The 27620-nt window shown below is 35.8% G+C and overlaps 1 protein-coding gene across 4 annotated transcripts in view; it reads left to right on the top strand.

The window, feature by feature from the left end:
- The window catches only part of mgat4c (mgat4 family member C), a 211078-nt gene that overhangs the window by 168122 nt on the left and 15336 nt on the right, over nt 1-27620 (top strand). Inside the window, exon 1 of one of the 4 annotated variants that reach the window (XM_021473258.3) lies at nt 22987-23333. The exons of the other annotated variants lie outside the window; for them this stretch is intronic. The gene's annotated coding sequence lies outside the window, so the exon portion shown is untranslated. Of the gene's footprint in view, nt 1-22986; nt 23334-27620 lie in introns of those variants that run through there. 4 annotated transcript variants of the gene reach the window in all.

The following is a 27620-nucleotide window of genomic DNA, read 5'->3' as shown; positions in this document are numbered from 1 at the left end:
TAACCCACACATAACTGAACTAAACTGAACTTTGAAAACTGGACTGACACAGTCAGTTTACTAGAACTAAAATGTTTCAGTTTACTAGAACTTCGATGTTAAGCTGCTTTGACACAATCTACATTGTAAAAGTTCTATAGAAATATGAATGGAATTGAATTACTTATTGAATTATATATGAATATTTGTAAGCAGTATTGCAGGGCTTGTTATAAATGATTTGTCCATGTGCATCCTTATTTTAAATAATCCATGTGTCAACATAGTTTCAATTATTGATAATTCGCTTTACCCTTAGAGCCACATGCCACAAGATGTGGGACAATGTGTCACTAACATGAGATCCAATCAATTCCCAGCAGACAAAGTTAAGTCCGGCCGTACATTTATTTCTCATTCATAAATCCATTTCACTCAGATATGCATCACAACAGGGAGGAAAATACCATCGCAGCTTCCATTTAATGAAGATGTTTTGCATTATGTGTATAATGTGAATGATCAGTCTAACTTCAGGCTAGGGAATCCAACCAAGTATGAAAGCATACTTGAACTGAATCCAGGCAATTCCTTTACAACCTACTACATCCAGTTCCTTTAGGCAAGGTATGTTGATTGACAGCCTATCACCAAGGCTCTATCAGTACATCGAGCATTTCTGTAACACAAAACAGTTCACATCCCAGCCTGAGGAAACAGTAACCTTTTCTGCAGTCTTTAGCTGTCGACCCAGTCTGTGACCTGTAATACTATAATAATGCTAGAAGATATTATCAGCCCAAAGCCGGTCCTGGGACCGTGTTTTAACTGACAGCACATGATGACACCTGGATTTCTAAAACATGCACTGGTGTTTCTGTTGGTGATGTGTTTGGTTCATTCCGCCGGCTAAGTGTAATCCTTTGCCAAAAGCGTCTTCTCCCACAAAGCCATGTTCATGTTGCTGCAGAGCATAGCTTGAATGCCAAACATGTGAATCCAATTTCACGTTTAAAATGCATTTGTATTTTTATTTACTGTACATTCGTTTTTTGTTCGTTCTGAAAGCATATCTCATCTCCTTGATAGTGTTACACAGTCAAAATGCACCGTTGCTAGCCATTCTTCTCATACTGTGTGGGTTTTAGTACTTTATTCCAGATAAAGGAATGATTGCTTATATTTTAGCAAACAAAATCTGTTTGCTTTTGCTTTTTATGTCACTAAACAAATGAACAATGGTGTTTACCACCTTTGCTAAACTGTCTTTCTTGTACAACATACGCAGTTATGAAAATGGCATCTAATTAGAGGCATTGAGCAGGCATTTTACATAAGATTAATTGCATTTTTGAGAGCACTTTTTCTTCATTATTATTCTGCCGTGCAAATGGATTCTCTGCTGCTGTAATGCATATTCATTTTCAGGAAGCTTGGAAATTGTGGGAAATTAGCCAAAGGTGGATCTGGGCTGCTGTAGAGGCTACAAGCAGAATGTGTAAGACAGGAGATCTGCTCCTGCTCCCTTCACTTGCATCCTGAACTGTGGTGGGCTTCGCCTCAAGACAGAGCCTGAGCAAGCTGTTATTCTGGGATATTTAAAGGGGAAGTATCTCGAGAAACAACAGTTCCTTCCACAAAATAAGACTCTAATACGAGTCTATTCCTTTATCTATCCAGATTATTGATTTAGTTTACAGTATGCTTAAAAATATTATCTAAAAACTCTAAAATCATTATGTTAAGGGAGAGAAAAAACATGCCATTGGATTTGTTTATTTAGATGTTGGAAAAATGGATAAGAGCTGGATCTAAGACTATGTGAATCTTGGAATAAGGAGAAACATATGGCATAAGCAACCGGCAACCTTTCGCTCTCCCTTGCGAAGTCATTACGGAAGAAACTGAAACTGCATTTCATCGAAATTCTGCTAGTCCTGGCTCCACATGGGGCAAATGTGTGAAGCATAATGTTAAAATGGCCAACTTTACAGCAGAAAAAAAAGGTGTTTACAGCCTGGTTCAAAGAACGATTTTGGTTCATATAGCTAATATTACCCTTCAAAACAACTCTGAGGGGGTGAATTTTTTTTTTATAACTCATCTGTTTCATTTATATTAGGTTATATTAGGTCTGCATAATCAAGGACATGGCCACTTGAGTGACAGCTAGGTCTTCACCTCGGCTGATTCAGACTAACTAGCTGCTGAACTCGGCATATTCCCGTATTTTTGTTTTGTTTTATGCTTTACACTGTCAGTTGCCTTTTTGAATTATTTCTTACAATTATCAGATGATATGGCATGCTGTGTGCACTTAAGTGTGCTCACAAACCATTTAAATTGCCTCCATTTCCCAGGTGAGTGAAATTATATACTGATACCATCTCTATAAATATATTTGTTTTATTTAGGATCATTGAATATTTATCATTTTCTTTAGACCTGTAGTGCACTCCAGGATCTGACAGACTGATTAGGCTAGTAGTAGGCTATAGTAGGCTATAGAACAGTTATCTGAAGCGTTGTCGTACAGTGTTATGCCTGGATTTCACAAATAGCCTTGCATTTACAAACACAGACTATATTTGAAGAACAATGCCTTCGTGGCTTAATAAATTACAAAAGTCTAAACACTTTATTGATATAGTGTACGACAAAACACATGTGGTCAGAACACAAACAAGTCGCAGGTAACGAAGTGTTAAGTGTCTCTCCCATAGAAAAGTCTGTCTAAGCAAAATGCCAGCATGTGTCTGTAGCTCCGCTCACACTCTGCCTCTTTGCCCTTTTTTGGTATCCCCTGGTTGGTGCAATGACGCACGAACAAAATAGCAATGGTTGGCCGCGCCTTCTTTTAGGTTCTTCATAAACCTATACACGGATACTTCGTTTATATCTTTTACAGTCTATGGTCATCAGTCACCGTTTTTTTTTTTTAGTGTTCTCAGCTCTGGGAGTACTAAAAATCAACGTGATTGTGCACAGTTCAGTTGAATTACAAACACTACCATTTCAATCTAAAGCAACATTTTTTATATATTTTGGCATATGATGCCAGATTATCCTAACTGATACATGAACAACTTTATAATAAGAGCACATGGTTTATTTTTCAGTCAGATATGAAAAGGTAGGCTAAAGACTTTAGATCCTTTTGGAAATTAAAATGTTGAACCAACTGACCATAAATATTCGATCATTGAGACAATGTATGTAAAGAAGGTCCACAAGGCTGTCTATTTTACAAACAGATGATGCAAGCAATAACACAATTCATTGCTCTTTAAATGTACTTTTATATTTAGTCAATTTAGAGCAAAAAATTCAAAATAAAACATCATAATAACAAATGCTATCACTTTAGTGTGCAAGCTGTGAAAAATAAAAATCTATTCACATTCTCAGAAATCCGTCACTAAGGTGGTACCTTTTCAAAAAGTTCACTTTTGTACCTTTGGTATACCTTTGGTATTAATATGTACCTTTTAGGAGCAAAAATGTCCCTTTTGAAAAGTTACCGCCCTATTGTAAAAGCTCAGTTTTTTCTTATTCTTCTTCTTTAAAATGAATAGCATTTTAGGGGGTCTAAATGGCTTGACAACGCCACATATGCACCTATTTGACGGAGTTTTGCACATTGGCACACACATCAAACATGCCAAAACCTACAAATAAGTTTCTCCAAATTAATTTCAAACCCAGCAGTTAAACGGATATTTTTAACTTCCTCTACCGAAAAAGTGCAAATCAACACCAAAAGTCACCAAAGATCAACACCAAAAGTGGGTATTGTCCTCTTAAGACCTTGGCGATGTTGAATTGCAAAGATATTGCGAAGATAGAGTTTTCGTTTAAGGGCCTGTCCATGGTGGCCTCACATACTTTGATGGTTCGCCATGAAACAGGAAGTTGTTATAACTCACACATACCTTTTCCGATCTGCCTCAGAATTCATGTTTTATAAGAGTCCTGACCTGAGCATGTTTGCATACCAATGTCCAGTTACAGTTATATCGCCACCTGCTGGCAACAGAAAATGACATGTTTTACAGTGAAACAAACTTCTCCTTTTTATCAATTGAATCCAAGTTGTGTCCGTATAATTCAAAGGCCTTTGTGATGTAAATTTGTGAAGATCTAAAGTTTTGTATGGCTGACAAAAATCAGTGTTTCGCCATGGAGGAGGAAGTACTTATAACTCAGCCACAATATGTCTGATAAGCCTAAAAATGTACAGGTTCACTGAAATTTCTCTCCGGAAGACATCTACATGTCAAAGTTGAGTCACAGTCATAGCGCCACCTGCTGACAGAAGGAAGATATAATGAAGGAATCATAAATCTGTGATTTTTGTCAGATTTGTAAAAATTTATCAGCTTAAATTATTATTGTCCACTATTCTCTGTCATCCTAAGGCCATCGTCTGGTGCAGAGCCCAGGTGTGAGGTCACTTTCATCACTGCTTGCAGCTTTAATTTTAAACTGTAGTTTTGGCTGAACCTGAAGTGGGCTAAATTATTGCAGGAATATTAGTAAAGCAAGTGTTAAAATGCTTGTACACAGTTCAGGTGGATTATAAAGTTGACCTTTTAAATCGAATGCAAGTTTTTTTTAACTGAGCATCCGAAGGCAGATCTTAACTGAAATATTAACAACTCTGTAATAAGAGCATGCAGTTCATCTGTCAGTCAGTTATGCATGAAGTAAAAAAAAAGGTGGGCTTAGTATGTCATGTCAATCTGAAATTTCAAATTTCAAACCAATGGGTAAATATTTGATGCTAATCAGGAACAAATCAATACATGAATGTGCATGTATTTCACAGTGCTAAAAAAGTGAAGAATAAGCCAGCTTGAAATATATGAATGTGTCTATTTCTAAAAGAAGAGTGACAAGAGCTAGAGGAAGACTCTTAAAGAAAAGAATACATACGTATTGTCTGCATGAGAGAGTCTAAATACAAAAATCCTGAATCCTTTCTGTTATCATCAATAATGAAAGAACCTTGGCTTTTACAGCTATCTGATTCAATATTCTGTTGTGCTTGCAGTAGAACAGGCCATTGTTCTTCTATTCCAGCATTAGTGTGGAAGAGCAGATCTGAAAGGCTGGAAGACTATGCATCAAATTGATTCTTAGTGCAACCGGGGAACATGTGCTGCGTGTGCTAAACATCAGAAAGATGCCAAGCGTGAGCTGTTCCTGTGGTTTGAAACTCCGCTGAAAGTTTACCTTTGTTAAGTAAGAAGAAAAGTTTGCCGTTTTATTTTACCTCAGGCTTGCTGGGAAACTTCAAAGCCAACAGAGAGACTGCAAGCCAAAAGAAGAGGCAGCGGCAGCAGCAGGTTTATTCTGAAATGTTTATTTATTCTTTTCAATTTTTGTGCGTTTGAAACTTGCAGAGTGGAAGGAAAATTTCACCATAAGTTTGCTGACAAACACATTCTCCTCTGCCTCTCTGCAATATAGATTATGCACACCAACTTTGATTAATTGGTGGGCTGTGGTTTCACTATAATTTTAGTGATTCCAATTATGAATCCGCTTATCCAATGTTGGTTTTTATAGATTCTGGATTCTCTCTGGTTTCAATTTTAATATTTTTCTGGAGGAAAAAAATATATACATACAACCACAGACAATTTAATTTCTTTATTTTTTTGTAGCTGCCTGAATATATTTAAAATAAAAAAATGATTATTAATCATGCTGCTCTAAATCAAAGGTGACCGTCTTTTCTATGTTTTGTATACCTGAGTGTGAGACTCTGCTGTTTAAGCAACATCTGTTGTGTTGTAGGGGAGTTAAACATAGTGTATTCTTTTAGATCAATACCATGTTGAACCAAATGTTTTATCATAACATACTTAAGTTTTATCGTATTTATGTGGTAACTTCCTAGCAGTATTGCTGCCAGCAGTTCACCACAACTACTCCTTTATTGTGAAGGTAAACAAACAACGGCTTATCATAAGCATCTCATCGATGATTATTTACACAGTTGGCATTAAGAAGAACATGTAAACGTGATCTGACTAACGTCTAGCAGCTAAATGTGTCTGGAAAAATATTCAAAGGCTTTTATTCTCACAAACCACGCGGACGTAACTGCGTTTGACTGTTGTGATTGGCTAAAGCAGACGTTTCACGTCAGCACGTTCTAGACGTGCACGCGCTTATTACGGCAATCTTCCTTCTGCATTCACACAGCGCAGCATTCCGGCAAATTGCCGGTAATGTTACAACTTCTCTTTCCGGAAAATAGCCAGAACGAATTTACCGGTATTTTCAAAAAAGACCTGTTCACACATACAACCTTTCCGGAAAATTGCAGGCAATTTTCCGGAAAGGTCTGTATGTGTGAAAGGGGCTAAGATCATGTACAACAGTATTTTACTATTCATTGTTAATATATTTGTAATATAAAGTTGGACACTGACAAGAAAGTGCGGATCTAAATGCAGGGTTCATTAGCAGGATGCTCAGTCAAGCAACAGTTAACACAGGAGCAAACAGATGTACACAGGCAATCCAGAGTCGTGGTCGATAAACAAGCAGATGGTCAAAAAGGCAAGCAGCAGATAGGTATAAACAAACAAAACAAAGCAAGGTTTAAACATGGAAGGCAAGGCAAGGAAAACTTGTTTTTATGTTCACTAACAATATAACAAGCCTCAGCACAGATGTGGGTGTGTGAGTGCTCTTGTATAGTCCGTGTAATCATTTCATGAGCTTCAGCTGTGAGTGTTTTCAATCAGACAGGATCTTGTAGTTCTTTAGCTGGAAGATTTATAGTTTGTTTGCAAACTATGTGTTTGCCAGCGATCTGCACAGGCTCTTGGGATCGTGACAATATTTTTTCATTTATCAATTTATGTTAGACACATTTTGTGATACAAGATGTTACTTAATCATTTACATACTGTAAATTCCTAATATGCAGTAAGATATTGTAAAAGTTTTTAAATTAGCCATGCAGTTGCAGTGCATATTACAGTAGTGAACTATAAAGAATGTACGTTGTATTTTAGTCAAGTGTATCTGTTTGCGGACTGCAAGACGGGGGCGTAAGAGGAAGGGGGCCTAACTTGTAGTAAGTTAGAGGCGTAACTTGCAGTTATCGAGATCCCGTTGAACCATGCGAGATGTCACAACAAAATGTTGTTGGCAAGATGGCGGAAATACATAACAGAGAACATTTTCAGCAAATGTTTTCATGAGTTCTCTTCAAATTTATCCACAACCAGTTTATTAGACTTATTATTATGTTTATTCATTTAGCAACTCCACCATGCAACTCTACTCGCTGACTTCTTTATTCTTTTGTCATGACAGTTAGCCAACTCGACGTCACCCCCTGTGGTTGCAAATAACTGTACAATGGCGACTACATCTAGTATGAAAGTCTCAGCAACTTGAGGCTGTACATTAAAAATGTGATGATTTAAGATAGTTGTAGACATTAATAACTATGATGGTTGGGTTTAGGTCGAGGGAAGGTGTAGACGTTAGTAACAACGATGGTTGGGTTTAGGGTTGTGGCAGGTATAGACATTAGTAACTGATAGTTGGGTTTAGCTGTAGAGTAGGTGGAAACGTTAATAACTGATGTACAGCACCATCTTGCCGACAACATAGTTTTGACATGGCTCCATAACTTCATGTTATGCCTCTAACGTACTACAAGTTACACCCCTAAGGCCACTTCATGTTAAGCCCCTGTCTTGCAGTCCACAGATTCTACTCATTTCAGTGGTCGTTTTTGCAATAAATAACTGTAAAATAACAGCAAAATCTAACAGTGTACTTCTTCCCTTGCATAAAATGTATTTGCCACATGTTTTGCATTTGGCAATGCTATCATCTATTTTTTTAGAAAGTTTGACCAAACATTTAAATGTTTGCTGTGGTCAGTTTAAGTGCTGACTGTAATGATCTGCATATGTGCATAATGAGTAAACGAACAACATTTGAGAATGGCTGAAAATGGTCAGAAATCAATCAAATGAATGGAAATGCACACATCATATTGAAACCCCAACTCTTTGAAAATTAAACTTGGTTTAAAGTGGAACCAGTGTTTGGTACCCAACCCTATCAATTAGTCATTAGGAAGAGCAGAAGATTTTACGTATTTTTTTACATTTTTAACATGATTCTTAACTTGTGATTGTACGTGTGACACTCACTTGAGGTGTACTGTTTCATTTCATGAAAAAAAATGTGCCTGTGGCAACACTTTTGCAAAAAATATAGTTAATTATAGCTAGATGCTTCTTCCACTTTTCATAGAAGCTTCAGGGGAAATTTATTGACAATATAAAGTTTATTTGGCTTTCTTAGAAACATAAATGTAAATGTGGCTCTTGCCCCTTTAGATGGGAAAATGACTAAAAATAGTTTTATGATGCCATTGGCATTTTCATTTCGTAAATTAAAAACAAAAAAAAGATTGACAGGCAATTTCTAAAACAAGTTTTGTCTAATGTTTATTAAATGTAATGTAGCCTTCCACTGGAGAAAATAAATGATTGATAATAAATAAATAAATAATAATAATAACTGATTTTAAACTAGCAGGCATATTGTTTTGGACATGTGCTGAATGTGCTTCAGTCTGGAAGTTGTGTTGAGCAGTTAATGATGGCCTTGGGTTGTAATGGCTGTGACTTTCTGTGTAAGGTTGTGGTGTGACAGCAATCATTCTGAAAGTGCGATTGGAGAATATAATTGTGCATGGCTGCCCTGTTGTGTTGGAGTCAGAAAGTTATTCGGCACAGCTACAAGCATAAATGTCAGTGAACGGCGTTGTGCTCGTTAATTAAGGACTGATTGCGTTACAAATGGCTTAGAGCCTCATTTGACTCCATATGAACATCTCCCTAAGCAGGCATTACTGAATAAGATAAGACTTGTATTTCTACAGCAGTGAGGGGAAAGAAATTATATCGTGGTTTGCACCCCCCACCCCCCTCTCCAATTTTCCCAGTTAGTTTAGTTAGCCAAATGGCACAAATCAACAGTTTGTAAGTCATTTGGTATCTTTTCTAATTTTCTTATACTTCCGTCACTTACACAATTAAAATTAAATGGGGAACATCAATGTGGTTCATTTAAATAAGTAATGGAGAAAATGTCATGTAAATAATGAAAAGCAATTGATTAGTGTGAATAATTATGCAGGTCATAATTTAGACTCAGAGTTGTGGAGAATGAATGCTTAATGAAAGCCCACTGTGAAGTGAAGATGTTTTCCTGGCCAATTCACTCGGTTCATTGGCTGAAAAAAGCTGCCAGAGCTATTAAGAACTTTAGAATTAAATAATCAAATAAATCTGGACCTATCTGTTTCTGTCCATGATCTATGCTAATTTGTTTCTAATTAGTAATTTTATGCTAATGACTTCAGACTTTACCTGCAAGCAACATAATGGAGCATAATGGCATTTATGCAAAACAGAAAATAAACTATGGGGCATTTGCAAAATACGGTTATGTGTCCTTTATTGATTTATGCTTCGCTAGATATGTTCACATGCTGTTGAGTTATTTATGAGAGCCATGTCTTATGAAATGTATGTCATTTTGATTGGTCAAACGCAGCATCCGAGTTCAGAAAATTCTAAATATTCATTGTCGTCTATGGCAACATTCACCCAGGAAAAGTTTTGTGCCTTATTTATTGCTTATGTAAATAATCCCCTCAGAGGATATAAGTATTAAAACATATTTATAATGACTTTGCTTGTTAGATGATTTTGTGCATTTGGAAGGTGTACAATTTGTTTTCATACAGATTTCAGTGGCAATAATATCTGAAATCATCAGTTCTTTCGCTACATATTTGTTTGGTAACCCACTCCATGTCATTTGTTTTGGCGACAACTGTGAAATAAATAAATTAATAAAAAAAAATAAAATAAAATAAATAAATAAATACATTTAAATGTCAGTTTTTACACAGAAGTTGCCATGAAAACTTAAAGTAACTCACTGGATTAAACAAGAATCAAAAAACTGGAAAAAAAAATACTATTACTTGTTTAAGGGTGCTGTATGTACGTTTTTGACTCTTCTAAAGCATAATATGTTTGCAGATATTTAAGAAATATGCCAAGTAAGCATTTTTGTTTATCTGAAAAACAATACTGAAGTCAAATGTACTGCTTTGAAAATGTGTTTTCCGTGCCAGAACATTTGCCTTTTTGATTTAATCATTGAACCCGCCCAATTGGGTGCTGAAATAAGTGGCATTGGGTGGGTTCAATGACCAAATAATATATATATATATATATATATATATATATATATATATATATATATATATATATATATGCCAATTATACTTCAGCACCCTGGGTTGCCTTGATGAAAAACAGTGTATGTCATTCATGCAGTCATGAAGGCTCTCAAAGTATGTGTCCATGACCGAAATGCGAACTCCGGTGGACAGTAGCAAACTCTGAAATGAGACGCAGATTCAGAGTTTCACTTGAGGTTATTTATTAGCAAAGAATATAAATATTACAAACGAAAACATTAGATGAGCAGATTACATTGTAACCTTGTGTCCTAACAACATGCTACGTTACGAGATTTGCAAGGATTTGGCTGTTTGCAACAGATGAAACACAACAGAAATTTAAATGAAGCCATTCAGAAGCACAGAAACGCACACTTACTGCTCTCCAATGCAATGGCTTATAATCCAATTAACACATGATAAACTTCTTTAACATTATTAAATGTACATGCTGAATGATTTATATGTCTTGGGTTGCATTGAGTCACAGTTCTAAAATATATTTTCAAATGGTTTATTTAATTTTTTAAGATCTGCGGTGAAATAGGCGTAATGTATCATATTGTTAGCATTTAACACTGAATAAAGCACAAGAGGTGATCATTGTCACTTTTCTCTTATTCAGCTGTGAGAAATAAAAGCCGTTTCTAATATATATATATATATATATATTTCAGTTGTTGGTTAGAACAAAAACTTTTTAATATAGAAAATATTCCTTCTGTCATGTTCCTTTGCTTTTATTTTTTAGAAAATGACTTAAATCAGCCTTTAGGCTTGATAGTCAGGCTTGCTGTCGTCAATCTGGCAACATGCACTTGCGTGTGTTTTAAAATCAGATTGCAATAACTAGTTTAACCACTGGGTGTCCAACTTACATAATGCATCCTTAATAGAATTTTCTGTGAGATTTACTAGCTTACTTTACTATTGTATTTCTCTGTATATACTATACTATACTATACTATACTATACTATACTATACTATACTATACTATACTATACTATACTATGTTTTAAGTATGCTTTCAAAAGCATTTCTTTTCCACATTTTTAATTTATTTAATTGATTACCTTTTTTCTTAAAGAAAATTTGTTTAATTCAGTGCATTCAGTGCATATTTCATTATAATTTACAGTCAGTTTTTGGTTGAAATTGCACTGACATGATTTTTTTTTATTTTATTTTATTTTTTTTATATTTATTGTTCATGTACTGATACTTTTTAAAACTAAAATCTAAAATCTTTTTCTAAATGATTCTTGCCAGCGTGCAAGCAGTATTGCCCCTATAGACCCTTTGTCTAGACTTTGATGCACAGTATCTATTGTAATAGATAAACAATGAACTGTCCATCATTTCAATGAGAGAGACAGAGAGCAAGAAGCAATGTCTGTTGCGAATTCTACAGCATTGGATTTTTCCTCCACGCAGAAATGTGCTGAGAGGAGATAGTGCTTTCTCATGTTATCTGCCGCTGGACGCAAAGCCCACAGCCATTTTCCCATTTCTCACTTGTGACCCAGCAGTCACCTTGGCTTTTTACAGAGCTTTTAGGAAAGAGTGCTGTCCTGCCATTCTTCTCTCATAAATGGAGAAGGAGGAAAGTTTTGGACAATGGTATAGCTTTCACAGCCATTCTCCCCATTGAGCCAAGGATCAAGTACCTTGTGATGTCAAGATGCATCTGTCTGGGGTAAAAAGCAGGAAAGAAAGCATTGAATAGTTACTTGTGATGGAATGTATTTTTATTCACCTTGACTTACATTCAGGGTTGTTTTTTGAGACCTCAAAATGAGCAGTATGGAATTAAGATTTTAGAGTCTAATTGGGAAAAAGTATTTAGATGTTATTATATGCAAATATTGTATGTTTTGGTGTCATTAAATGTATATTGATTGTATAAATACTAAAGACATTAAGTTGAATTTAAAATTGTGCGAGTATACTCGTATGTGTAATTTAAAATGATCAAAGCATTGTTTGGTCTTAAACTGTGCCATGGATGTAATACAAACACGTTCACGCCACATTCATAAAAATTGCTACTTGTTTTAATATCTGAATTAAAAATAGGCTTGAAATGATCTACAATCGAGCTGTCTTTTTACCAAGCACTCGACAAAATGAAACATTTATCTATGACATGGTGTTTACTGGGGACCTGTTGTCTAAGGGTCCAAAAAGAAGGTGACCTTTAATAATAATAGCCATCAAACATCAAGTGCAACATGAATTTAAACAGGACTAAAATCTCTGATTCACACTGAAGACCTCTTATTTCATTCCTCACACATTTGCTCTTTTTAGTGGCCATTTGAATCAAATGAGAAATCGTGATTGTGCAGGTTTTTTTTTTCCTTTTTCAAGTGTGCTTGAGAAAAATGGAAGCAAAGCGAGAGGAAGACAAGGAAATGAAAATGATAATATTGGACAAAAGAACGCGAAAGACTGCATATTTGTGCTTTTTATATAGTAAGAAGAGAAGTCATGTCGCTGAGGTCCATCTCTAGAGCTCCCCTTTGAGGTTTAGGTTGGTGCTATAATCTGGGTCAAAGTGCTAACTGCTAAAAGGCGCCTGTGAGAGACTCGCTCGCACATGAATCATTTCTTATGCCTCTCTTCCTCATTACACTCTCTGCTGATAGAATTTCAAAGGCCTGCGTGTCTCTGACTGACCTTAAAGGTAAAACTCTGCCTTACGGCAATGACAGAGCCTCACTCAACAGGCTAACCTTGTAAGATGCACCACGTAACTAAAGACACAGAGAGGTGGAGATTTGAGTAAGCATTAGTCACGACTATTAAAAAAAAGAAGCCATACTATGATTTTTTTCAATGTACCAATATTAGATCAGAATGGTTTGTTCCAAAATCTACAGCATTATAAGTCAGATGAATTTGTGAGTCTTCTGATTCATTATCCATAGACCTTATTTCACGATAGAACTACGCTATTTTTATGGAGTAAACAGCAAATGCGGTAAATGATAAAACGTTGTGCACAACAAGGTGTTTTTGTGATCATTATAATAAATTCCAGTTTGCAATATAAAACAGGATAATACCTTTTAACAGTTTGTTTATTCATATATAATATTTTGAATCTAATAGCAATGCATCAGTTATACATCATATCAGTTACAGCATGTTTCACAGATCCCAAAATGCATTGTGCCAAGCTTAGATAAAAAAATATAGAGAGAGTATGGACAAAATAAGAGAAACGTTCACCATTTATTTAAATTGATTTAATTTAATTGTATTTAATTTAATTGTATTTATTTATTTCACTTTATTTATTTTTATTTAACTTTTAACTTAATTTTATTTTATTTTGCTTTACTTTATTTTATAAGTATTTATAAAAATGTACAATAAATAAATAAATGTATGCACAATGTAATAATAATGCTAGGTTGTTATAATGATGCATCTGTTACCATTATTTCACTGTAAATGAACATGAAAAAAAAAATTATATTTTTACTAAAAGCATATAAATGTTAATGAACACCTTAAATATGTATTATCCACAGTAACTTTGTTACAGTCACCAGCAATCTAGCTACTGCAAGGCTAGGAGAACTACAAATCTTCTGTCAAATAGACTACAAATCCTGTAGACATTTTAGAATGAAAACAATCCACGTCCAAAATGGCTTTCATCTAGCATTTCTGTAAAGATCTCCGTCTACACTATACTGCTGAAAACACACATCACGTGACCACACACACATACAGACACACTGTCATGCACACGTCTGAGCTCCAGGCAGTCAGCGGGTGCTTTGAGCACAAAACCCCAGAGAGCAGTGCACGTTGGACAGTTTATCAAGGATCTACCTCTGGATCTTGTCTCACTATAGTTGTTAAACATGATATTTGATTAGTCTTGTCTCTATCTAACTTTTGAATCTATTAGGTAACGTGTCACAGCGTCAGTACCCTCCTTAAATCTTTCGCTTTCACGCTTGTAGAAAGTAATGCTAGCGAAAACCTCAGATACTGTTGGGTAGTTCCTGCTGGTTGTGCATCTTTGTGCATCGAAACAGATCGCTCTGCATATTCGAGTCCCTATTTGGTTTCCAATGAAAAAAGTGATTGACAGGTGGTAATTTGTGTATAACTTATCTTTATTTATTTATGATTTTGTTATGGGTAAAAAAAACCATGCCGGTCAGGTAGTTGAAACGGTAAGGTACAAATAATTTATTCATTATGAATTAATTATTCATAAATGATTAATTTACCATGCCTACGACGACGATGCCATTGTCCATTGCAATGTTTCACATTAGATGTTGTAAGATGCCAAATTGTTCAACATCGCCCTACCCTAGTTTGAACATTTGCCTTGTTTTATTGTTTAAGTTGCTTGCCGCCGGTAATGAACACTCGCCTGTTTATGACTACACCTTTTGGATGATCTGATTGCTTGACCAATCTCCTAGTAAACCCTGCATTTGCATCCGCACCTCCGTTGTCAGCGTCCCATCAGACTTACTATAAATGAACACATGAAATCAGTGTACACTGTTCTTGAAGAATCAATTTCAAATAATTGTAGAAAAAACTTCATAATTTTGTTAGAATTCAAATTAAATTCAACATTCTATGTTGCATTTTTGCCCGATCCATTTGACAAAAGGTGTTGTGGTGCTGTCATAAACCACAATGGGCATGAGGACAACAACATAATCTGACACAGTAACCGCAAAACATATTGAGTAGCCTGGAGAAACCTGTCATTTCTTTGCAATTATTTGTGAAACACACACACACACAATTTCAGAGTGAAAAGGTGCCAAGGCCATTTTTTCAGCGTTATTTGAGGATCAGAAAGCATGTATTGCAATGGAAAGGGAAACACGATTCATGCGATCTCTTCCTTCTGCTCAGTAATGCAGTTCTGACATGTTTGGCTCCTGTATTGTTATAATTACGCAAACTGGCATGCGCAAACCATTATAGAATTTGCTTTGTATTCAGCATCAATCCAGCTCTTCACACAGCTTCCAACCTGAAGCTAAGCCACCTGTACAGCTGGTGCCTACTGCAGCCTGGCCTGCACCCAAAACCAAGCGGGGCGCTGGATTTATTCATACATCAAAACACAGAGACATTCGGCAGATCCTCACAGAAACATGCCACCGTGGCTTCTGTGCAGGAGAGTGGCTAAAAATAGGCTGCCACCAAGACTTGGGACTGGAATATAAACAAATAATTTCTTTTATCTCACACACAGGTTTAAGTAAGAAACTTCACGCAGCATAAAGAGATGTCATATGTATTAAGGAAAGTTCGACACTTAAGTGAGGAAGGAGAGCCTTTTTTTGGTTTGTCTTCTCGTTCAAGTGTGAATTTATGAATTTTCAGCGTTCAAACCAGAAACAGAAATCCTACATCGGGTTTTCCCAAACATACATTAATTATTTTGACTAAACAGGGTTGTATGACTTGATGTTTTTGACTAAAGAAAATAAAAGAGCTAGAAATGTGCATGTGTGTGTGGTTCTCTGACACCATCAGCAATGGTTGAACATTTATTTTATGAAGACTTTGCAGATACAAGCTTGCATCCTCTCCAGATAACTGTTGACATAATTTATAATCTGTAGGATTGTTGGAAGACTATGAAAATTCTCTTTCATCTTGAGGAAATATTGCGCTTTTCTGTCTGTTGTAGTGCATAAAAAAACACACTGTTAAGAACGGTCCATCACATTCGGTTAAACATAAAAAAATAATGATTTGCTAAAGATGAGAGTGGAAGGGTCTGGAGCACAAAGCGATGCAGCCTGAGGCAAATCTGAAACATGCCAATCAGAGAGAAGCCTCAGGTCACCTGACTGTCTGATACTTTACTTCTGAATAGACAGACACCAATTTGGCCAGGGCCCAGTTCATGAGCAACATACAAATTTGACGTAATGTTCAATAAATGCACACATTACTACCAGGGAAAAAGGTATGATAAAATAATTTAAATTCTAAACATTTTTGGTTATATGTAATGCTCAGGGGTATGAATAATTTTAGTTTTGACTGTTTATAATAAAATTTTGTTTATTGGTTTAACAGCTTTCCTCTTGGGATAATATAGTGTGTGCTGTGCCCTGATGCTCACCATTGATCAGTCACCACTGGACTATCGAATAAAGGCTTATTTCTACTCTACGCACTTACTAGTTCGCTTGAGTGCGCACAGCGAATGTGACATCATTGCAGAGTTGGCTGAGGTTCGCTTTTGGTGCACGCAACATGCTGGACGAGCGCACAACATTTTTTGAGACTTGAATGAACTGTTCGCATGGTGCCACATTTCATTGAATAAGAATCACATTGAAGAGATTTTGTCTGAAACAGGTACGCATGTAAAGACATCTTTATGGTCCATCCATGCGTGATCATAGGGATAACCTATGACATACACATGCGCTATAGATGAAATGAATAATTTAAATTGGCCTTAGTGTATGCGTGTGAATAAGTGTGTATGGTTGTTTCCCAGTACTGGGTTACAGCTAGAAGGGATCTGCTGTGTAAAACATATGCTGGATTAGTTGGCGGTTCATTCTGCTGTGGTGCCACCAGATGATTGAAGGGACTAAGCCGAAAAAAAAATTAATGAATGAATTAATGAATGAATGAATGATGACATTCTATAAGGATATTAATTCTTGGCTAGAAATCTCAACAGCCGTGGTAAAGGAGAATGTTTTTGTAAAAAAGTGTGGAAAACTTGAGGGACCTGGTATATAAGTATATGAGAATATTTGAACCTAGTCCTGTTTTTCTGGGCATTCTCTGGACAAACTCAGGAATGTTGGACGATTATTGCATTTTTAGCATATAGTTAGAGAACAGAAACTAGCCAGACAACAATGTGTGAATTGTGGAATGGGCTAAATCAAAAAAAAAAAAAAAAAGCAGTTAGTATGCTTGTACTTGATTTTTTAAAAATTGTTTAGCAAGGTAAAACAGTGCTTTTTTTCTACTAATTTTAATCGTCATACAGAAATGTTTACATATTTGTACATAGCTTATTGTGTCATACACAAAGGCCTGGTAAATATAACACACGACCACTATATACATTGAAGCATGACTTCACTATATACATTAAAGCATGATGATTTTCATTTTTGTGCAATGATTTGTATGTAGATGGATATAATAGCTAATGTTATTGGGCACATGAAAATCTTTAGGAAAAAAGATTTTTTAATAAATCTTTAGATGAAATGTACTTCATGTATGTATTCATGGTCAAAAATAAATAAATAAATGAATAAATAAATAAATAAACAGTTTAAAAATAAGCAAATAATTAATACCAAAAGGTAACATTTTGTGAATTATTTGTTACGTGTTGTTTTTTAAAGGCGTATATTCTTGCCAAAAAAAAAAAAAAAAAAAATATATATATATATATATATATATATATATATATATATATATATATATATATATATATTGTTCTGTACCATTATATATATATTGTTCTGTACCTATATATTGTTCTGTACCAACAGGACCATTGTTCTGTTGTTATTAATATGTTAATAAACTTCAATAGATAGGACTGTTCAAGATAATAACAACAGCAAGTGACACTATAAAGTTTGATTTAAAAACTTTGAACGATTAGAAAAATCTTGAATGATATTAATGATAATATGATGTAGTTCCGGAAACTTCTTACTTCTTACTATGTTTATCCGTCTGATTTCATGGTCGGTCTCTTTTGACAACCCTTTGTTGTTTAAAAGAATTTCTCAATGGTGAACGCATCAAGTATAAAAGCCTCGTCTGTTTTGCATGGTGCACAATGCGGCCTTAATAGCCATGACTATTAATTGACATGGATTTGCAAAAAAAAAAATACAGTCAAGATAATAAAATAGAAGACATAAACTGACCACTGAAGTGAAAAAAACAAGGAACAGGTGAACACAATAAGTCGCCATCACAACAAACAGGCACAGAACAGGAAAAGTGTTTAAATGACACTGGCAAAACCTAAAACTGCAAAGTTCATGTGTTTTGACTGTTCGTTTACACCCACAATGGTGTTTTCTTTAACATCATGTAAACTACAGAAATGCGAAGTGACTAGCTGCTGGTCTACTATGCATAATACAGCATTTTTAGCTGTTTTCATTGATCCATGTGAACAGGAATCCACACCGTGTTTACAAATTGTTTGAACAGATACTGAAATCCTACCTCAGCTTTTCCCAAGCTGCTGTGGAGGAACAAACATGAATTCTTTTGACTAAGCAGGGTTTAGTGGAAACTATGACTTGATGTTTTTTTTTTTTTTGACTATAAATAAAAGAAAAGAGGGGGGATGTGAATATGTGTGGCTCTCTGACAGTGTCAGCGATAGTTGAGCAATGTTTTTCATGTGTTTTAGAGAAGACTCTGCACTTACAAGCCTCCAGCCTCTCTGGAGAATCGCTGTATGCCTTAAGAAATTGTTGATGAGCAAAAGTAATGTCAGGAGGTGCCGTGTTAGCAGACACATACAAACGCTGAAACACAAAACACAACCTTAAGAAATTTACCAACAGTAAGACTACTGAGAAACCAAGATGTGCTGTGTTAGTACTATGCAGAACATACTGTAATAAAAAATGCCGACATTGTTATAAATATTATAGTTTTTGGTTATATCAGCCATTTTGTTAATTTACAGAATGTCATTGTTACTGACATTAGTTTAAAAGAAATATAGCTAAATTAACAAGCAAAATTGTATTTTAGCGTTTCTTATTTTTTCGCATTCTGTTAACGTTTAAACATTAAATATTAAATGTTTTATTCCATAATTTATACAAACAACATATTTTATTGTTTCAAATTGCTAAAAATGTCAACAAATAACTTTATTAAACTTTCAAAAGTTGTTGAATCAGAGATCAAGATCCCATAAAGCAATTAGAAAGCAGAAATAAGCAAATTTGAAGAACACAGAGAAGGCAGTTTACTGCCAGAATAAATTGTGGTTTCAATCAGACCCTTTACTTATGTATCTGAGGCTAGCTAGTAAAGTGCTGTGCAGGTACAACCACACTGCTGGCTAGAGGCCATGGTCTTTAGCCTACTTGTTAGAGCACCTGACTCCCATGCGGAAATCCCAGCTCAGAGCGGGTTGGGTGGTTTAGGACTGGCAGTGTTACGCTTATCGTATTCAGTTTAGCCCTATTTGAGATTAATTTGACCTGCGACTTGTAAATCAACATTCCAGATTCTTGACACTGCACAAAATTACAGAATAAATCTAATTCAGTTTATACACGTAAATTTGCATCCTCAAAATAATAATAAATAATACAATCATTCTTAGGTAGGATTATTTATATTTCGCAGTGTGTGTGGTCACAAGATATTAACAGTGAGCTGTAGAGAATTGTAATCATAAACATTCATCGCACTTGATTAATGCATTTGATCATTTAGAACTAGTAATAAATAATGTCACTGAGTATGCTTACATGGACATCAATAATACGATTAAGACAATACTCTGATTAAGAGTCTACCATGTTAACAGCGATTTTTGATTACCTTAATCCAACTAAAGTCATAATCAAACTAAACAGAAATGGAATTAAGACGTGGAGTAAGCCGATTTTGGTTGCAGTATTGACGTTTAGTACAGATACTGTATGTAAACACTTTAATCAAACTGTTCCCGTAGTGTAGGATTTTCACAGCATTTTGTGACAGGATTGTCCATACACAGCTGTTTGACACTATTCTCTGCACCAGTGGAGGACCACAGACACCTGCATCGCAAAATTCAGACATTTTTTTCTCCATGCGGCGTGCGTTATCGAGTTCCATTAAAACAACACTCTTCCAGCAGTTCATACTCACTTGTTTGAATGGGGGGCATGCATGAAATGTTCTTGAATAAAAGTGAAAGTGCCAAACTGCAATTAAAGTCAAACAATTTAAAAAGAAACATCTAAAATAACATGAAACTCCAGAGGAAATGTGGATAGTGCAGTAACGCAACGACGTTAATTAAATTATGTACAATAACACAGTGGTCCTCAACCACCGGTACCGGTCTGTGGATCAATTGTTTCCGGGCCGCACAAGAAATCAATAATTAATTACGTTTTATTTGTTGTCTGAGTCTGAACGATCTTTTATTTTGAAAAATCTTTTATCTTGACCGTGTATTATTTATACTGTATTTTCTCGGTTATATCTCAGTCAATTGAGGGCTCAAATTTAACCCACAAGCAGCAAAATGAGTAAGAAATAGACATCTTTGGAAAGTTTCTTTGCTAAGGGGAAAAGGCCCAGTGAAGGACCCACGAACTGCAAAGGAATGAATGGATCCGCAACCCGTTTGTCAACAAATTAGGTGAATCCACCCTGTCTGTGCAAGAAGATCAACTGCTGGAGATTGCAAATGAGGGCAGCCTTTTAGGGGCTGTTCACATATCGTGTTTTTTCTAGACTTTGCGCAAGTTTGGGGTTTCCAAAGGAGGTGTGCGGCTTGTGTGGCACATGGCAAGAACTGACCAATCAGCTTTAGCTTGTATATACACATTTCAGTAGACTAATTATCTCAGACAAACATAAAACACACAAACAATGCAGTGCTTTGTAATCTTTTCCTTAAATAAAACTTGTATCAGAGTGACAACAATGCTTTGTCAGCTTAGTCTAGCAACCAATAAACAACCTACAAATTGTTAACTAAGTTTAAAATTGTAAGTTAGGTGAACATATTTTCGAGCTTAGAGTTAAATTTACTCATAAAACGATTTAACTGCATGTTTGGAACTGTTTGTTTAAAGAAAGTAAAAAAAAAAATCAGTTGAGGACACTTTGAATTTTGATTTCTTCAATTGAGTGTTTACCGCTGTAAAAATTAGAAGTTGAGTTAACTTAAAATTGTAAAGCAACCAGCTGTAAATAAAATAAGCTTCAATGGTTTAAGTTGTGCCATATTATTCCATAAAGTATACTTGATTTAAAACAGCCTTGTCAGTCAACTTAAAAAAATAATTTGGCACAACTTTAACCACTGAAGCTTAATAAACTGAAAAATTAATTAACCAATGATACACAGCTACAAAAAAATAAAAAATAAATAAATGTGATTACTGACGTCCATGTAAACTAGTCATTGTTAAGTCAATACACTGGACAGTTGCAAATAATTAATCAATGCTATAAGCACAGTCAGATAAATCAGAACCTTTTGTTTTCTACCACCACAAACATGTCGATCCGCATTTTTCTTTTGTTTTAGCTTGTTTTCTCAAGCACATTTTCCACAGAGATCTATGATCCTTTTAATAACTGTATATTTATTTATTTTTTATTTCTTAAACAAGCCTAACAGCAAATTTCATTACGCAAGACAATGCAATGCACAAATTGATTAACACAAAGAAAATAATTTCATTAACAAAAGTTCATTGACAGAAGCGAGGCCCACAGTGTTCATCTAGAGGCGGTGTTTCTTATCGTCAGAAGCCGGTACTCTTTTTCTGCGTTTCAGCCCTTTTGTTGAGGAGAAAAATCTATTTAAGTGGCTGAAGCTCTGACACAAAGCAAGAGCAGAAAGCTGTAGAATCTGCTGGCTTAATTGATTATTTGCGCAGAGCTGTATATCAGCGAGGTGCAGCATACCCTTGGGAAATAATGTAAAACAGATAACAAGATCAAATGTGGAAGAATTGCTTTCTACTGCCAGCTTTATTAATCTGTTTCTCTCTTAGTCAAAATGGCTTTTTTTTCTTCCCCTCCCTTCTATGCAGGTTTACGCATTAAGGCAAGGTACGCCTCTGCGTCCCAAGCAGCATAAAAGCCACAGCTGACGAAGGTTTTAGGAAGCCGTTTTGATTTGCAAGAATACAGGTCGCTCGTGATTTCAACATTTGCCTAGCATTCGATCTGCAAGCATCTGTGTGGGAAATTGAAAGGTTTTGGCTTGCTTTTTAAGAATTAGAATTGGAATTAGTCAGCGACAAGATGCTTTAGAGACTTAATTTACTCTAAAACTGAGCTGTAAAGAAATGTGCAGCCTCACACGTGTTTGGATTTTGGACTTTAAGGATCAGGCTTTTGGAAAACACACAAGACGTGTTTGCTTGCTGCAGCTAATTCTTTGATTGCAGATTTACTCCAGTGAAAAGAGCCACAATACCCTCACGCACATGGCCTTGTAGGTTCACTTTTTTTTTTTTTTTGTTTAGTAGTCGGGATGTTGTTGAATGCTCGGAGCGTTTGTATTAAATCCAAATCAAACCAAGTGTTCTCTAATTCCACATTCTCTCGTAGTGCATTTACATAATAAAAATTGCATAGCAGTCTCACAATCTAGCAGACATCCTTCCTCAAACATCTCTCTAAGCCATTTCCAACTCTGTAAACTGATTTGTTTTTCTTATTCATGGGGTCTTGCGGCACATCAGACATGACTGTAATTGCCTTCCTCTCACCAGGGAGCTTCTTGTTTCTCATTCTGAAGTTTATTCTCTATTTCATGTCACCGAGGCAGAGAGAAAGACGGCACCCTGGGAAAAAATGACACTCCCTCCGTCACCGAGAGGAGAGTGAAAAGATAAGAACGTTAGATAAATATCTGCAAATGCGCAGCTCTCGCTTTGAAATGAATGGGTGTTTATAAGTACACTTCCTATGAGTTTGGGGAAACTGTGGCAGTTCGCATTAGTGTAATGCACAAACAACCATCTGGATCTTTCCTGTGTTTTTGTAAAATCATCTTTTTGGATTACTTCTTTCGTTCGCTAATTGAGCTGCTTCATTTAGCGCAGTGCTGTTGCTCTAAATGGCCAGTTTATATTGACTGCTAAAAGGGCTGCTCACCCCAGGAGGTGATGATCTACAGAGTGGCAGGAAGTGGGAATGAACCTCAGGTTATTTACGTCAGCGCTCTCTCTGCAAAAAGCGAGATCCCTGGCAGCTGAACGTGGCTGTACCGGCTGCCTGTAATTTCAGCTCTTCCAGAATCAGACCCTGTCAGGTGTAATTTCGCAACAGATGAAGGTACCAGGCTACTGTATTTATTATTATTATTATTATTATCATTATTTTTAATTATTTATTTATTTATTTATTTTATTTTTTATTTTACAAACTAAATATGTGGTTTTAGTCTGGGAAGAAATGCAGTCATCTTAAATCTTTGTTTTCTACCCCCTTTTTGTGAGGGGATTTGGGTATCAAAGCTGAGAATTGATTGTGTGTGTGTCAACAAATGCTGCGCTCTGCATCCATGAAAGGAGAATGGATAATGTCAGCTCAGCTTAATACATTTCTAATGGCTCTTAATTACTTGTTAGCACAGGTTGTTAGTTAATGTATTAATTAACATTTAAGTTTAAGCTAAATGTGACCATTGTGAACTTATAAGCTGTTAATGTACAATTATGTCATGACTTTACTTGAAGGGGCACATGACCAATAACTCATCCTTAACTATTTATGAACTCCTGTGTTTAAACTGTTCATGTTTATGTGTAATTCTGCAACAGATGAAGGTACCAGGTTGCTGTTTTTATTGTTATTATTATTTCTTTTTTTACAAACTAAAGCTGTGGTTTTAGTATGGGAAGAATTGCAGTCATTCTTTTTCAACCCCATTTTTTGTGAGGGGTTTTGGGTTTCAAAGCTGAGAATTGAGTGTGTGTGTGTATGTGTGTGTGTGTGTGTGTGTGTGTGTGTGTGTGTGTGTGTGTGTGTGTGTGTGTGTGTGTGCGTGCGTGCGTGCGTGTGTGTGTGTGTGCGTGCGTGTGTGTGTGTGTGTGTGTGTGTGTGTATGAGTGCGTGCGTGCGTGCGTGCGTGCGTGCGTGCGTGCGTGCGTGTGTGTGTGTGTGTGTGTGTGTCAACAAACGCCGCGTTCTGCATCCATGAAAGGAGGAGGGATAATGTCAGCTCAGCTTAATACATTTCTAATGGATGTTTTATTTTCAGCCTGAGGCTACCTCTGAAGTGTTTGGACATTTGGAGATTTGAGGGGGTGGAAGAATACCTGTGAAACACAGCCTGTTTGCAAAGAGATATTTGGAAACATTTATAATGATATTTTAACTTTCTTTTTTGCTTGCTTTTTATGTATGATCACTTTTTTATTCTAAATAGCTACAAAGTATGCTACCTCAAAAAAAAAATATTTTTAAAAATTGTCTGCTATGTCTTAATGAGCTGTTTCTCATAATGTGTGATTCATATTTTCCAATTTCCAATTTGGAAATGCAGTATGGGACCTTGATCCATCTAGACCCCAGCGTTCTTAAGTATATCTTTTGCAGAAGGGAAGATTTGAGAAACACTGAAAGATGATTGAATTTGTTTTTTCAGGTCAACAGTACATTTAAGAGGATATTAATTATCAACTCAACCTGCATTCACTCTTGATTCTGGCCACATTTGTTTCCATGGTTACTCATTATGTTGCACACCTGTTTCTAGTTTTGTTCTCATCTGTGTATTTGTTTTCTTTTTTTTTCAAGAGTTCACACCTAGATATTGCTTGATAATAATAGCAGGTTTAGCATGTTGTCCAGGGAGATAACCCTGAGCTCAGAGTGCAGGGCTCCAGCTTGGTCCATGAGCATGTCGGTGGATACGAGATCAAGTCGTTCTCGAGATCTCCCCCTGGTAAAGGAGGAACGGTGGAGATGGGGTAGATGGGGGGATTTTTCAAAAGAAGAAAATAAGTGAGTGTTATGCTAGTCGGGCTATTTATAGTAAGTTTGGAATGATTTGATTGGCTTACTAATGATTACAGATGAGACACCAGCGGTGATCAATCATATCACATGTTCCTCTTGAAATTAGTTTGTGAAACTTCACTTCTTTAATCCAGCACAGAGTATGCTGCCACATGCTGCTTTTATTTTCTCAAAATTATATATGTGACCTTTAATGTAAGAGTCATTGATTCACAGCCATTTACAAGTTTGTAGTGTCATGGATTAATAAAGTTTTGCTGGAACAATGACTACTTTTACTGGTCACGCTTTACAATAACAGTACATCAATAATGATGTATTAATATGTAAACTAAATATTACTTCATTAAGAATTAATGATGAGTTAAGGCGTGCGCTAATCATAATCTAACTAAAACATGAGTCTAAAGTTCATATGTGAATAACGACTACCTTAATTACTTGTTAGTATAACCATCATGAACTTATAAGCTGTTACAGTATAATTATGTCATGACTTTATTTGGAGGGGCACATAACCATTAACTCATTCTTATCTACTCATGTGTTTAAACTGTTTGTGTTGACAAAACCATTTTCAATTGTTATTCAGTGTAAATGCGGTAGGAGTTCATGAGTAGTTAAGAATGGGTTAATGATGATGTGGCCCTCCAAGTAGTTACAATATACCGGTAATTAGACATTAACATATCATGCGTTCATGTTGTTAAAGATAGTTCATGATTAGCACATGCATTAACTCATCATTAGTTCACAATCAAGTAATGTTTAGTTTACATATTAACAAATAATTATTTGTGCTCTGTTATTGTAGAGTGTTACTCTTTTTCTAATAATACTATACTATGTTTGGCATATTCATATGCAGACTTAGTCGTACTGTGTTTTAGCATAGCCTTTTTTTAAAACATTTATTCTTAAAAAATCTGAAATTATGCCAAATGTATTGTTACTTTCAAGGTAAAGGTTTAGATTTGGGTACCATCCTGTGATGTGTATTCCTCAGTGGTCTTTTCGAGGTCTGCACTGGCTCTCCTCACTTCACTACTAGTGACAGGTGAAGCAGGTTTTCAGGCTGAAGCAATCCAGCCTTGCTATTACACTGCATTAACATTACATGAATCCACCTGAATGCATCAAAATGCAAAATGGTTTGAACTGGAAAATTTAAAAGCCAGCCACTTGTGTAATCAAATGCACGAGGAAATTAAATGTGCAGCACACATTTTGGATTTGCCAACATGATTTTTCTGCTGCCTGTATTCTGCTGTCTCATGATAGTTAATTGATTTAAACGGTGTTAACATTTTCTTTGAACAAATAAATACATATTTTGTATGTAGGAACTGACTTTTTCTATAATCAACAAAATTTTTGCATCAAAAGTATTGTGAGTAATGTTTACAAATACCCATGTTAAAGACATTTGACCATAACATTTGATAAAAGTATGTATGTATGTATGTGTGAGGTGTATGTGTTAAAATCCTTCTAATGGAATAGTTTAATGTGTTTAAATGGTTTTCTTACCTTACTGTATGTTCGGTTGCATTTATTTGATTAAAGATAAAGTAAAAATGTATTATTTGGAAGTATTATTACAATTTAATACAAATTTTCCTTTTGTTGTTGTAGTAGCAGGTTATGGTTATTAAAGTAGTAGTTGTTGTAATGGTAGTAGTAGATGATGTGGTGGTGGTAGTAGTAGTAGTAGTATCAGTAGTAGACATTGTAGTAGTAGTTGTTGTGGTGGTAGTAGTTGTTGTTGTTGTGGTAGTATTAGTAGTAGTTGTTGCTGTATTAGTAGCATTATTAATTGCTATAGTAGTAGTAGTTGGTCTTAGACATCTGAAGACTAAATTTTGAATCCCGCTCCCGCCAGTTTTTAGTCCGAACTCAACCGCTCCCGCTTATGTTTAGCATTTGTTGTCCCGCTTCCTGACCTGCCCCGTTTTCTACCCGCCGTACCCGTTCCTGCTAACATGCGGGGGGGTGAGAGAACAAAACAGAAAACCCACCAGCTATACAGAGTCCAGACTGCCTATAATAAGCTGTATGTATAAACAAACACACACACACATAAGCACCAACCAAGCAAGTGACACACACACAGACAGGATCACACTCTCTCTCATTCACACACACACACACACACACACACGCAAATAGACAGCAACAAACAAGCTAAATTCACACACACATATGCATGCTCGCTCGCTCGGGAGTCGGGAGCGATATTGTTAAACCTCTCGCTCACGTCCAAAATTACATTAGTTACTGATCGCTTCCGCTCTTTATTCTGAAATTTATTCATGCAGACCTCCAGTTGGTGTAGTACTTGTTCATTCATTCATTTTCTTTTCGTCTTAGTCCCTTTATTAATCAGGGGTCACCAAAGCAAAATGAATCTACAACTTACACATACACATAAACTACGGCCAATTTAGTTTATTCAATTCACCTCATGTCTTTGGATTGTGGGGGAAACCGGAGCACCCAGTGGAAACCCACGCTAACATGGGGAGAACATGCAAACTCATCTTTATCTTTATTTCTATAGCGCTTTTACGATGTAGATTGTGTCAAAGCAGCTGAACA

The sequence above is a fragment of the Danio rerio genome, chromosome 18, assembly GCF_049306965.1.
Source record: "Danio rerio strain Tuebingen ecotype United States chromosome 18, GRCz12tu, whole genome shotgun sequence".
Classification (NCBI taxonomy): domain Eukaryota; kingdom Metazoa; phylum Chordata; class Actinopteri; order Cypriniformes; family Danionidae; genus Danio; species Danio rerio.
This window is presented reverse-complemented; position numbering and strand designations above follow the sequence as displayed.